The sequence below is a fragment of the Sinohyriopsis cumingii genome, chromosome 6 (assembly GCF_028554795.1).
Source record: "Sinohyriopsis cumingii isolate HCF-2022 chromosome 6, ASM2855479v2, whole genome shotgun sequence".
Lineage (NCBI taxonomy): Eukaryota > Metazoa > Mollusca > Bivalvia > Unionida > Unionidae > Sinohyriopsis > Sinohyriopsis cumingii.
In genome coordinates this window covers 5,357,879-5,370,330 of record NC_142966.1, presented here as the reverse complement: position 1 = coordinate 5,370,330, position 12,452 = coordinate 5,357,879, and the positions used below count along the sequence as shown (strand labels likewise).

Sequence of the window (12,452 nt, the reverse complement as noted above, 5' to 3'; positions counted from 1 at the left end):
CCTTGATCTGCTAACGCCGCTAGTTTTTGATTTGCAGCCTGATTTATTATTTTACTTACGTCTGCGGGCATCACCTCAGTACTTGCCAGTTTCACCGGTGATTGTTGTTTTCGTCGCAATAATCGTGCTAGTCTTTCTTTGATCGCCGAGAACGCCTTACCAGCAACATTGACAATTGCACCAGGAGCTTTATCACGAACAATATCAATAGCCTTCATCGATAATTGTTTTGCAACTGGTGCTACTTTGGGAGCTATCCTCGTGAATAATCCCCGAATGACATCACCAAGTCCATCTCCGTAAATAACACTATAGATTGGTAATCGTGAGTTTACCGCTCTAACCTGTGTGGGTTTACGATGATTATCATGCACAATCATCTTATTTTATTTACCATTTATCTAACAACTAGTCATCAACGAGCTCATCAATAAGTTCTCGGTAAACGCCAATATCCATAATGCCACCTTGAAATAGTCGCCGACAAATATCAGCTGCTTCTATGGTTATTTCTGGTGAATTATTTCCAGCACGTTTTCCTCCTATGAGAACCTCTAACCGTGACACGTCATTGATGATATTATCAGGACATAAACCAGATCCTGTTTTAGGTTCATCTTGAGGTGGTTTAAATACTGGTGGTTGCATTACCGGAGCAAGTACTTCAGTGGTGGCCGGGGGTGAACCTTCTCGAAATCCATGTGGTGAACCTGTCGGTGTAAATGTCATTTTCGGTGCAGAAATTTTCTTCGAGGGGAGTAATTTAATTAGCTCTTTAGTCCTTTTAATTTCCGACTTCAACCTTTGCTGCGGCGAAGAAGATTGTTGTTGTTCTATTTGTTGCAGAGGTGGAGGAAGCTGATACTGGGAGGACTCTCCTTGTTCTAGTTGTTCCCGTCTCTCTCTATAAAGTCTTTTTACTTCTTCTTTAAGTCTTTCAAATTCTGGACCTCTAGCTTGTTTTTTGTTGTAATATACGCGATATATCCATTTAATGAAATTATCATCATTTGTTTTTTCATAACGGGGTTTTAAAATACTAGATTTATTAGATATATTATCTAATATCATCTCAGGTAATCTCTCTCTTTCAATTTTTCTAATTTCCTCAACAACTCCTTCGTTAAATTTTGCAATTAATTCTACGTTTTCTCCTGCTGGTTTGGATTTAGATGCAAGTTTTTTTCTCACATCGGCGACTTCAGTACGAAGTTCTTCAATGCCTTCAAGTATTTCCTCATCAACAGGTGGAGGTTGAGCTGCGGCTATGTCAATTGGAAGGTCTCGTAAAATCTTCTTTGTTTTTTTGGTTCTTCTTGCTATTTTTTCAGCCTGCGCTGCAGTTTGTTCTAATACCTGAAAAATACCCTTTTTCCTCTTCTCATCTTCCTCCGCAATATCTCCCCATATAGTTTTTTCAACAGCCGCTGCAGCTTTCTTAGTAGCTGCAGTGACGGGTTTAAATATTTTTTTAGTGTCTTCTTCGTACTCAACTTTTGATTCTTGCTGCGCTTGCAGATTTTTTCTAAATGAGTCTCTGACAGGAAGAAATTTTTTAATTGTTTCTAATCGTTCTCGTGCTGTTCTTGCAGTATGAGATTCTGGATGTATCATTTTATTATAACATTATAATTTAATTAATATCAGCAAAAGAGGAATACAGAAGTTTGATGATATATTATAAACACAGAAAGAACATAAATCCAAAAATAGAAAAACCACCATCAGAACTTGAATATTACTTGAAACATAGAACAAATTCCGAAGATTCAGATGAAGATGAAACAGATGAAGATTCCCATGATTCAGATGATGATTCCCAATATTGATAGCAGCAGAGAGGGGCGTCTACAATTCTGTTTGGGACAAACAATAATCGTAGACGTGGTAATTGACCTCTATGAGTGGTCACTATTTTTTTTTGGTAAAACACAAGGGTGACCATTCCCCTAAGTGGTCTGTTCACCCTCTCTGCTGCTGTTTAAGATGGCGTCCTAGTTTCGTATTTTCATAGGTTTAGATTTTTTTTAATTATTAAAGTACAATATCCAAACAAAACATTTCTGCAATAATACACAAAACTAATAGAGGTATGCCAACATATGCTATAAAGTAAATGGTGCAAATGTAAACAACTACACCTTAGACCTGTCATTCTCTCAGAAATTCACAATATCTGTAGACAGTCCCTCTCATGTCTATTTAACTTGCATTGGTTTTTAGATTTTTAATTTTTGTTTTTTATATGCCATGGATAATTGTTTTGGACCTGAAATTGTCTAAAATCAAGTTCATTGTCCTCCCTGAACTGAATCATTTCTTTTAAATTATGTAAACAATACATGGCTAATATTTTCTCTGAGATTGGATTAACTATTGGGTTGGATTAACTATTGGGATTTTAATCTTGGTCTGAGCTAAGGTCGTTGTGTTTACCATATTGTGTATTATAACTTTAGCAACCGACCTGCCAACACTTTATCCTGTAAACATATGAAACCTTCTAGAACGAATTTGCATTAGAGTGCGATGTTTTTGTGTAGAAAATGCTGATTGTGGCCTTGGTCAGGTAGAGGAGTTTAACATCTTGCTTACTTGAAGAATTGTTTATTCCTGCCATAACATCTGAAGCAGAAATCAGCCTTAATGCTATGTCCATTATTTTATTCGGGCTGCAATTTATTTACTCAAATTATTTTTTCACTGGAAATACCAAGTGCTCGTCGAAAATAATATCTGAAACAGAAGCTTGGATTTATAGTGAAATTTCAAATGAGGATATATTATTGGATTGCATTATTTTGTTTCATCAAAAGACTGATGGTTCATTACCACAAACCGAGCCAGCATAGGCATGTCAACACTTCTAACGTTGGATTTATTTTAGAATACTACTAAAGTTTGTCCAGAACTTGATATCATTAAGGCTTGTTCGAAATTCTAGGAGTATTCGGGATATTATTTCGCAATATCGTAAGTTCTTTTTACATTTTTCTCTTTGTACTCGAGGGAAATAAATTATTCGAATTTTACAAAACTTGCTGGTTCTCATTCTTTTCTATTCATTATTTTAAGACGTGGACTCGTAAGGGTTAGCCCCCTTTGAAGCTGAGTCGTTGACTTGATTGGTCATTGCCGCTTTCTTTTTGTTTTCGGTAAATACATGTACTGTTCGTGAAATAGAGCCTGCTCTGAACTACGTATTATAACGGTTATGTGCAGTCGCCATTGGAAACTTCGTGACGTCACAAGGTTGACTTGTTCATTGGAATCGGACTTGTAGTCCTCGTTCTCAACAATTATGATAAGTTATTTAAAAGTCGATACTGTGTTACGTTAGTGCAATCCATGGTCGAGGCCTGTCAGAAATAAGAATCCATGAAAAAGTATCAAACAAAACCAAAACAAAATTAGTTTTACAGCAAAACCGCAATGTATACATTAGTAAAAGTCGAAAAGTAATCTTTCGGATATTCCATGTGGCAATTACCCGTAAAAGAACTGTTTCATTTCTTCGCGGGACATTTTAAAATCATTAATGTGAGTTGCCATCACTGCCTAATCATTACATGAATGGTTATTGGAAATAACGTGTCCTGCACAGAAATAACCAATTTGGCCGATCTAGTCAGGCCTGTGCAGGATTTTAACCCGCACCTTCCTGGTCACAATCTAGACTCCGCTAACCGCAAAACCTCCAAGACTACTGTGAAACAAAGATAGAAAACCAATCTAAAGCTTAATAGTAAACGACAAAGAAGAAAACATAACATTAATTTGCAGAATGGCAGGACCCTTTTCTTGTACATTATCCTGAGTGGACATAGTGACTGAAATTCCTGCTTGTACATTATTCTCAGTTTGCAAAGCGACTCACATCCCTGCTTGAACAATATCCTGGGTGGGCGTTGTGCTTGAAATCCCCGCTTGTACATTTTTCGTAGTTTACATAGTGACTGAAATCCCTGCATGTACATTATTCTGAGTTTCCATACGGACTGGAATCTCTACCTGTACATTTCTTCGAGTTTGCAGAGTGACCAGAATCCTTGCTACTACATTATTCTTGTTTGCAGAGTGTGTGGAACCCTTGCTTGTATAACAATCTAACTTTGTTGCGTGACTGGAACCCTTGCTTGTATAACAATCTGATTTTGTTGCGTGACTGGAACCCTTGCTTGTATAAAAATCTGACTTTGTTGCGTGACTGGAACCCTTGTTTGTACATTATCTAGAGTTTACCGAATGGCTGGAATCCTTTGTACGTTATTCCGAGTTTGCTAACTTATTAAAATAATTGTGTGTACATTATTTGAGTTTGCTTAGTGACTGATACCTATGCTGATATATTATTCTGGTTTGCAGAGTGGCGGGAACCATTGTTTGTACGTTATTCAGACAGTTTCCTGTCTGGAACCATTGCACGTGTATTATTCTAAGCTTGCAGAGAATTGGAAATACTGTGCATTATTCTGACTTTGCAGAGTGACTGTTATCCTTGCTTTTACATTATTCTGAGTTTACGTAGTGGCTGGAAGCCTTCATTATATATTATTCTGATATTGCTGAGTGACTGTTATCTTTGCTTTTACATTATTTTAGTAGTTTGCATATTGACTAGAATCCTCGCTTGTACATTATCTAGATACAGTATGCATATGGCTTCTGTAATCCAATAGAATACTCTAGCATTTTAAACTACATGCAAAGTATAGGAAAAACTAAAAGTTTAAACAAGAGATCGCCTACGTAGGATTTTTTTAAGTATCCAATTTTTTATTTCACTTCCGGCATATCTTAATTCAAAACTGTCATTAGTTTTGTCAACAGGTCCATGTATTAATAAGCGTGAGAGTCATTCGTTTGCAAAGTCCATTTATAAAAAAGCGTGACTGTTCAAAACCAAACACACCTTGCCGAGTAATTTACATTGTCCTCGATCAAAACTAGGTCACATGCTTTTCACATTACCGTATGTGTCTGACCGTGCATTCAAACGTAGAACATCGGTGCAAGATAGCTCTGCCATACCTCACTCGTGACCTTTATCCCGACCGTGGACAATTTTGATTGTCCACTGCAAATATAGTGCACATACACTGCCCAGCTTCATTCATCACTTCACCATATTTCACAATAATTAAGTTGAATTTTCTTTGCAACACATTTACGTACTAAATTGATAAGGAAGTTATAGTGTTTCGATTCTTAAAATAACAACGTTGTCAAGTTTGATAATTATTTTCATTGATAGGTGTGTTAAGCAATTCTCGATCAAAGTCGTATCGAGGATTAATTCATTTTTGTTTCGTCTGTTTCGATTAGTTTTATGGATATGATTGTACTTCATGCTTTGACCTCTTCACTTTTGTATCATTGTGCAACCAATGCTGAACTTGTTACACACCATCTTAAGATAAGAATAATGTTAATGGATGGTTTCCTGTTTGGAAGTTACATTAGTTTTCTACTTAGACTATCATTTTTGTGTTCACAAATGTGAAGAAAAAGAATTCCTCAATTTTTGTGTTCACAAATGTGAAGAAAAAGAATTCCTCAATTTTTGTGTTCACAAATGTGAAGAAAAAGAATTCCTCAATTTTTGTGTTCACAAATGTGAAGAAAAAGAATTCCTCATATGCGTCAGTGTAGAAAAGAACATTCCACTATCGGGATCAAATTATTGCGTCATCATACGCTCAGCGAAGCCACGTGTCACACGCAATATTCCGACCCTCGGATGGAATTTTTCTATCGTAGGTGGATTTGTAGGATTCTAATAATGTGATGTATGAAGGATTCTAATCTCCCATACAAACACCCAGGTGATACACCTTAAATTTATATTCAAATCACAAACATGGAATGTATTCAGCCTTTGTATATAACAGGATTTGCATGCCATGATTTGAGATAAGAATCATTAGTAAGGGGTTTCTGTTCACAAATTAAGGGAACTAAACGAGTGTAATTTGTTAAATATGTACCAGTTAGCCAGCTAAGAATTTATGCGTTCGGATGTAATTTTGCAGATATTGGATTATTCCATCGTCCAACTTTTATTTTCTTCTTCAAAATTGGGAGATCGCAATTAAAACTCACACGCCCTCCTCTCCCTTCTTAATGTAATTACATTTCGTACACACGATTAACCATGATTATTATGGCTGGTGCACTCTAATAGACATGCAGCTTGGATAAATTCATTTCGGAAGCAAGCTTTACGCGTAAAGAAATGTTTGCTCATTTTCATCGTGGATGTGTGTTGAGGAAGGATGAGTACCAACGTTATACAACTGTTTTATTTAAGTCAACAACATTTGTTTATCAGTCTATTTTCAACTTCAAAGTTCCCGGTGTCTCGTCCATTGATTCTACATGATGTTTTGTTTTAGCTGGTACATGTGGATTAGTGAAGATCCTACTGAGAATAAACACTATTCCTTGTGTTTTTAAACTAGTGACTTAAAAACTAAAGGCAGATTGGTACCCACGTAAAAACCAAGGATATATGTATCTGACGGAGAATCAAAGCACTGAGTTGACAGAATTGGCTAAACATTTGTGGTAAAATGTTGACTTGTTCCATACAATATCGCAATACAAAAAATAACGTTTCATTGTCATTGTACAACAACATATAGTAATATAGAAGTTAACGTGTTCTTGGCCTTGTACCAGAAAATATTGCAAAACAGGAAACATGGGCTTACTCTGATTTAAATTTAAAAAGGACAAAAGTTTGTTCCAGCTTTAGAACTGGAGAATTAGTACTGGCACACTAACGATCAAATTTCTAACTTTCTACCTGTGATAATGTTTCGCATTTCAGGGCCGTCGTACTGAAGTTACCTCTATCATTTACACAAAAGGAAATATTATGGTGAAGTGGGCAAACATTTGCGTACTGTTACGAGAAGTATTATGCCAGGCTTACATGAGGTTTTGGATGCGTCCATTTCTTAGTTTTTTTTTTATTTTGACTTTCGAAACGAAATTTAATTGTTATGCTCAAGAGGAAAGCGTTGATAAATGTAATTTTGCTGCAATAAGAATTTAACATGCCTAAGTCCCTATCCTAGTCGTGGTTTTTGTACACATGGTTCACATGCTTGTCGTAGTTTTTGTATACATAGTTCCTGTGTTTGTCGTCGTTTTTGTACACATGTTTCCCATGATTGTCGTGGTTTGTGTACACATGGTTCCCATGCTTGTCATGGTATTTGTTCAAACAGTTCCCATGCTTTTCGTGGTTTTTGTACACATGGTTCCCATGCTTGTCGTGGTTTTTGTACACATAATTCACGTGGTTGTCGTGGTTTTTGTATACATGGTTCCCATGCTTGTCGTCGTTTTTGTACACATAGTTCCAATGATTGTCGTTTTTTTTTGTACACATGGTTCCAATGCTTATCGTGGTTTTTGTACATATTGTTCCCATGATTGTCGTGGTTTTTGTATACATAGTTCCCATGGTTGTCATGGTGATTACAAACTTAGAGGATGAGCAAAATAGCACACAAAAACAGAAAATTAAACCATTTTCTTAGACTTTACTTTTGAACTTTTAAGAGTGTAGGATCATTGTTATTTCAGATATGTTGATTTTCTAAACAATAAAAATACAGTGTCTACATGCACAATAATCCGCTATAAATATCAAATAAAATAGCGGCTTTAGTTTTGGCCATCAAACATTCGCCGAACCTTTCTGAGCCGTCCAGTCACGTAAAGTAATGATGTTCAAGACTGGACAATTGGCGAATTGTATTAAAGCACCGTGCATATATCAGTGTTACATTTTTGGGGAAAATATGTGAACAAAGGATATATATATATATATATATATATATATATATATATATATATATATATATATATATATATATATATATATATATATATATATATATTAGTTGAAAATAATGAGTGTAGCAAGTAATTATGTATGCAATACAACTTGTAGTCGATAAAAATTTGTATAGTATACCACTGATATCGTAAGTGTTGTTTCAGGATTACGCATATTGCTTTCGTGCAGCAATTGGTAATTTTTATAATTAAGATTTTATTGGCGGTTTATTGCTTGTCACTATCGTAGATTTTAGATAAGAATATAATGACTATTGGTTTAGATAAGATTATAATGACTATTGGTTTAGATAAGATTATAATGACTATTGGTTTAGATAAGATTATAGTGACTATTGGTTTAGATAAGAGTATAATGGCTATTGGTTTAGTCTACGGTAAGTACAGCTTTTTCTGAATCATTATTACTTCTGATAGTTTGCAAGAGGGAGAAAATTAAAAAAAAATTTAAAAAAATAGATTTCAGGGATTATACTGAGTCATTTAGCAACACTCCACGTTCTATTTTAATATCTACTCCACCTTTTGTTTTCGTTTCCTGTTACGAAGATATACTAATCATGATTATTTGTTTGCCGTCAGCAAAAAGCACAAAGGCATCACGTATTTTATTACATCATTTCCTATATTTTGCGATAAGCGCTTTATTTCTTTAAAACAAAACGGTAGGGAGCTTCTTTTACTTGCTGACTACTGAAAAGCTCTACAACTAGAATTCTTCAAAACTAATACTCACTGAAATTCTTTAGTTCAAAGTGTCTATTATATGTAAACAGTGTGTGTGTGTGTGTGTGTGTGTGTGTTATGTGTGTACAACGGAGAGAGAGAGCATTAAACAGCAGCCAAGTGCCCTTGTATATGCTGACACAACCGTTTCCTTTCAAACTCGTTGATAGCTTTCATCGATCAATGATGTTGTTAGCGGTAAATAAATTGCAACAATATCTATATTTGGTTTCTATTTAATATCTTTCTGTTTTTTTCCTTGAGTTTTCAGGGGGTAGTTATTTCATGACATTGCGGTATTCTTGAGTCTTATTGAATGCTAGTTTTTTTTTCTTCCATATCTTTTTTTTATCTTGATGAGGAGACGACTGACAAGAAGTAAAGGATGATGGTGATGTTGATATGGACAACATCGACGAAGATAATGAGTTAAAATATCGAATAACGAGGAGGGGGGGGGGAGAGAGATAGTGAGAGAGAGAGAGAGAGTGAGAGAGAGGGAGAGAGAGTAACTATGCATGCAGTACATACCTATGCTACAGTCTGAGATTTTGCTGTATCAAACTTCAGCTCTTCAATGATGAACAAACGCAAGGAAACCAATTCATATGCTGAATGCTACCGCATCACTCCTTGGAATATATCCAGCAGCGGACGATGGGGGTAGGTAGGGCAGAGGTGGGTGGCGTGGGATGAATATTTGACATTCTCTTGTGATGGTTGCTTATCGATTCAGGTTTGTTTGTACAAGCAAATGAACAGAGTAAAACCAACTCTAGTAATATCGACCTTATGTATTGATGGGGGATGGTGGTGGAGGTGTTTAGTCCACACATGAAGATTCTTGTCTATTTAGTGTCTCTTGTACTAGCACCTGAACCTTTGGCGCTTGTACTTAAATCTACCTTGTACTAGAAATAGACCATAACATCACTGTGCCCAACTTCTGCCATATTGTTTTCGGACAAAGCACCGAGATACGCTTAGTAACACGTAGTAATTCGAGACATATATGCCAAAATAAATTTGTTTTTAATTACACTTTCCTCACTATGTAATAGTTTGCTATATTCAACTATAATATATGAGTGTCTACAGTAATTTGTTTTACAGTTTATTTCATTGTCATCTGTTTGTATTGTTTTTCAATCTTCGTTTAGTAAAACTCTTGAATGTGCATATTAAAGGAATGTGTGTGTATGTGTGTGTGTGTGTGTGTGTGTGTGTGTGTGTGTAAAGGAATATATGTGTGTGTGTGTCCTAAATAAATCTGTTGAAACCAATAATAATAATAATGAGGATTTTGTATAGCGCCTAATCTTTAGAAGCTCTAAGCGCTTTACAACATTAGACAACACGAATAAGATAAAAAAACATATAATAATATTATAACAAAAACAACCACCATGAAATTAGAAAAACATTAAAAAACATTAAAAAATAAAAAAACATGCTGAGAATATTTCAAGTAGGAAACATAGAGTCCGACAGTGAAACGTAGCACAGAGAACACATTTTGTGTTTGATTCTGGATCGAATGGATAGCCAGTGTAGGGTACAGAGCAGCGGGAAGGTGTGCTTTGATTGTAGTACTCTAAGTATGATCCGAGCAGCTGTGGTTTTTTTTGTTGAACATTTTGAAGTTTCTGGAGTAGATATTGAGATGAACCAGACAGAACTGAGTAACAATAGTCCAGTCTTGAAAGTACTAATGAACACACAAGTGTTTTAGTGGCATCAACTGAAAGATATCTGCGAACTGAGCTGATGCGTCTCAGCTCAAGATATGCAGCCTTGCATATGTTCATGACATGTTGGTGCAGTGTGAGAGTACTGTCCAGGGTAACACCTAGGTTTCGTACTGATTGCGTGAATATAATGTTGGCGTTGCTGATATTTATTGTTTGAGGTAAAGGATGTGAATGAGAAAGTCTTTGTGTTGTGATCAGAATGGCCTCAGTTTTATCATCATTCATCTGCAGCTTGTTACATGTCATCCATGATTTCACATCAGAAATGCACCTCTCTACACCTTGGATCGTAGCATCAACTTCAGTTGGGTGGCTAGAGTTGTATATTTGAGTGTCATCAGCGTACAATTGGTGAGACACTGGATGATGATCTATGACACAGGAGAGCGACGGAGTGTACAGAATGAAGAGAACAGGTCCAAGAACAGAGCCCTGTAGAACACCACAACATAGATCAACTGGGCTGGAGTGTATTCCATTTGCAGATACAATTTGTGTCCTGTTGACCAAGTAGGACTTGAACCACAGTAAGGCTTTATCATGAATGCCAAATACATGCTGGAGACGGTGAAGTAATATATCATGGTCTATTGTGTCAAATGCTGCAGACAAATCAATGAGGGTGAGGACTGTAAACTTTCCGCTATCCAACGCAGAGAGAATGTCATTAACTACTTTTAGAAGAGTAGTTTCAGTACTGTGCCAAGGGCGATATGCAGATTGTACATTGCTAAAAAGACTGTTTGAATTTAGATGAGATACAAGCTGGGATAGAACAACATTTTCAAAGATTTTTTATATGAATGGGAGACTAGAAACTGGGCGGTAGTTCTTTAAATTGTTATGGTCTAGTGTTGGTTTCTTCAGCAGAGGCTTTACAATGGCAGTTTTGAAACATGATGGGAATTCCCCGGATGAGAGAGAGGTATTGATAACATCAGTTAGTGAAGGCAATATTGGATCTAAGCACTCAAGCAGCAGTGATGTTGGAATTGGATGAAGTTCACATGACTTTGGTGCACTCTTCATCACGATTGTACGTTCGAAATCCATAGAGACAGGTTCAAATGCTGCTAATGGTTGCCGCTCAAATTCTGTATCCCAACTGTATGGTGACGACGAGTCAATTGAAATTGTGGTGTCAAGCTTATCTCTAATGGATTGTACTTTGTCATGGAAGAAATTTGCAAACATGTCCGGAAGGTTGACTGGAGAGAAGGTAGTTGGAAGTGGTGTTGCTTTGTTCCTTGACATCAGCGTGTTAGTAATCTCGAAGAGCTCTTTGTAGCTGAAACTTTCCATGATCTTAGTAGTGTAGTTGGCTGATTTCACTGCATGGACTATATTTGTGACATTCTTCTGAGCGACTTCATAGATTTGCTTATGAATAGTGAGTCTGGTGGAAAGCCAGAGCCTCTCAGCTTTAAGGCGGTCTCTTTTAGCAGTGCGAAGCTGGTCCCTAACACAGCTATACCATGGAGAACACTTTTGAATTGATACTCTGCACTTGGTAGCGGGGGCATGTTTGTCAAGTAATGAACGCAGACAGTTATCGAGCTGTTCTGCGGTAGGAGGTAAGCAAGTTGTTAAGTTAGCTTGGATGTCGTGCATTAGTTTGGTTCTATTTATCATATGGAGGTTTCTCTTAGTAGCAGATAAAGGTGGAGGGTTAGGGACTGATACATCAAGATTGCATATAATGCAGAGGTGATCTGATGCAAGGTCATGGGATACCAGGGAGGACCGTAGAATGTTATCATCAGGTCTAAGAAGAATCCAGTCTAAAATGTGACCATGTTTATGGGTGGGTTGGTTAACTGACTGAGGTTGAAAACATTAATGGAATCTATGAGTTTTGATGTATTTGAGTTTCCGGGACAGTCAAAGTGAAAGTTGAACTCTCCAAGAATAATCAGGTTGCCACCTATCAAATTTCCATAGTCCAGGAGATTCGGAAACTGCTCCAAAAAGAGAGAGTCAGCCAGCTTGTTTTTTCTTCTAGGAGGAGGGCGGTATAGGCAGAAAAAAATGGACTGACCTTTGCTCCAGTGTGAGTGTGGTTTGGACTAGTTCAAACGATGTGTGGTCGAAATTGAATGTTGT

At 36.6% G+C, this 12,452-nt stretch overlaps 1 protein-coding gene across 3 annotated transcripts in view; it reads right to left on the bottom strand.

The window, feature by feature from the left end:
• LOC149796307 (uncharacterized) overlaps positions 1-9,276 on the bottom strand; it is a 43,877-nt gene extending 34,601 nt beyond the window's left edge. For 2 of the 3 annotated variants that reach the window (XM_089960953.1, XM_089960956.1), the window contains exon 1: positions 9,130-9,276. The gene's annotated coding sequence lies outside the window, so the exon portion shown is untranslated. The remainder of the gene's footprint in view (positions 1-9,129) is intronic. The other variant, XM_089960955.1, reaches the window with a different exon arrangement.
• Positions 9,277-12,452: the final 3,176 nt, after the last annotated feature.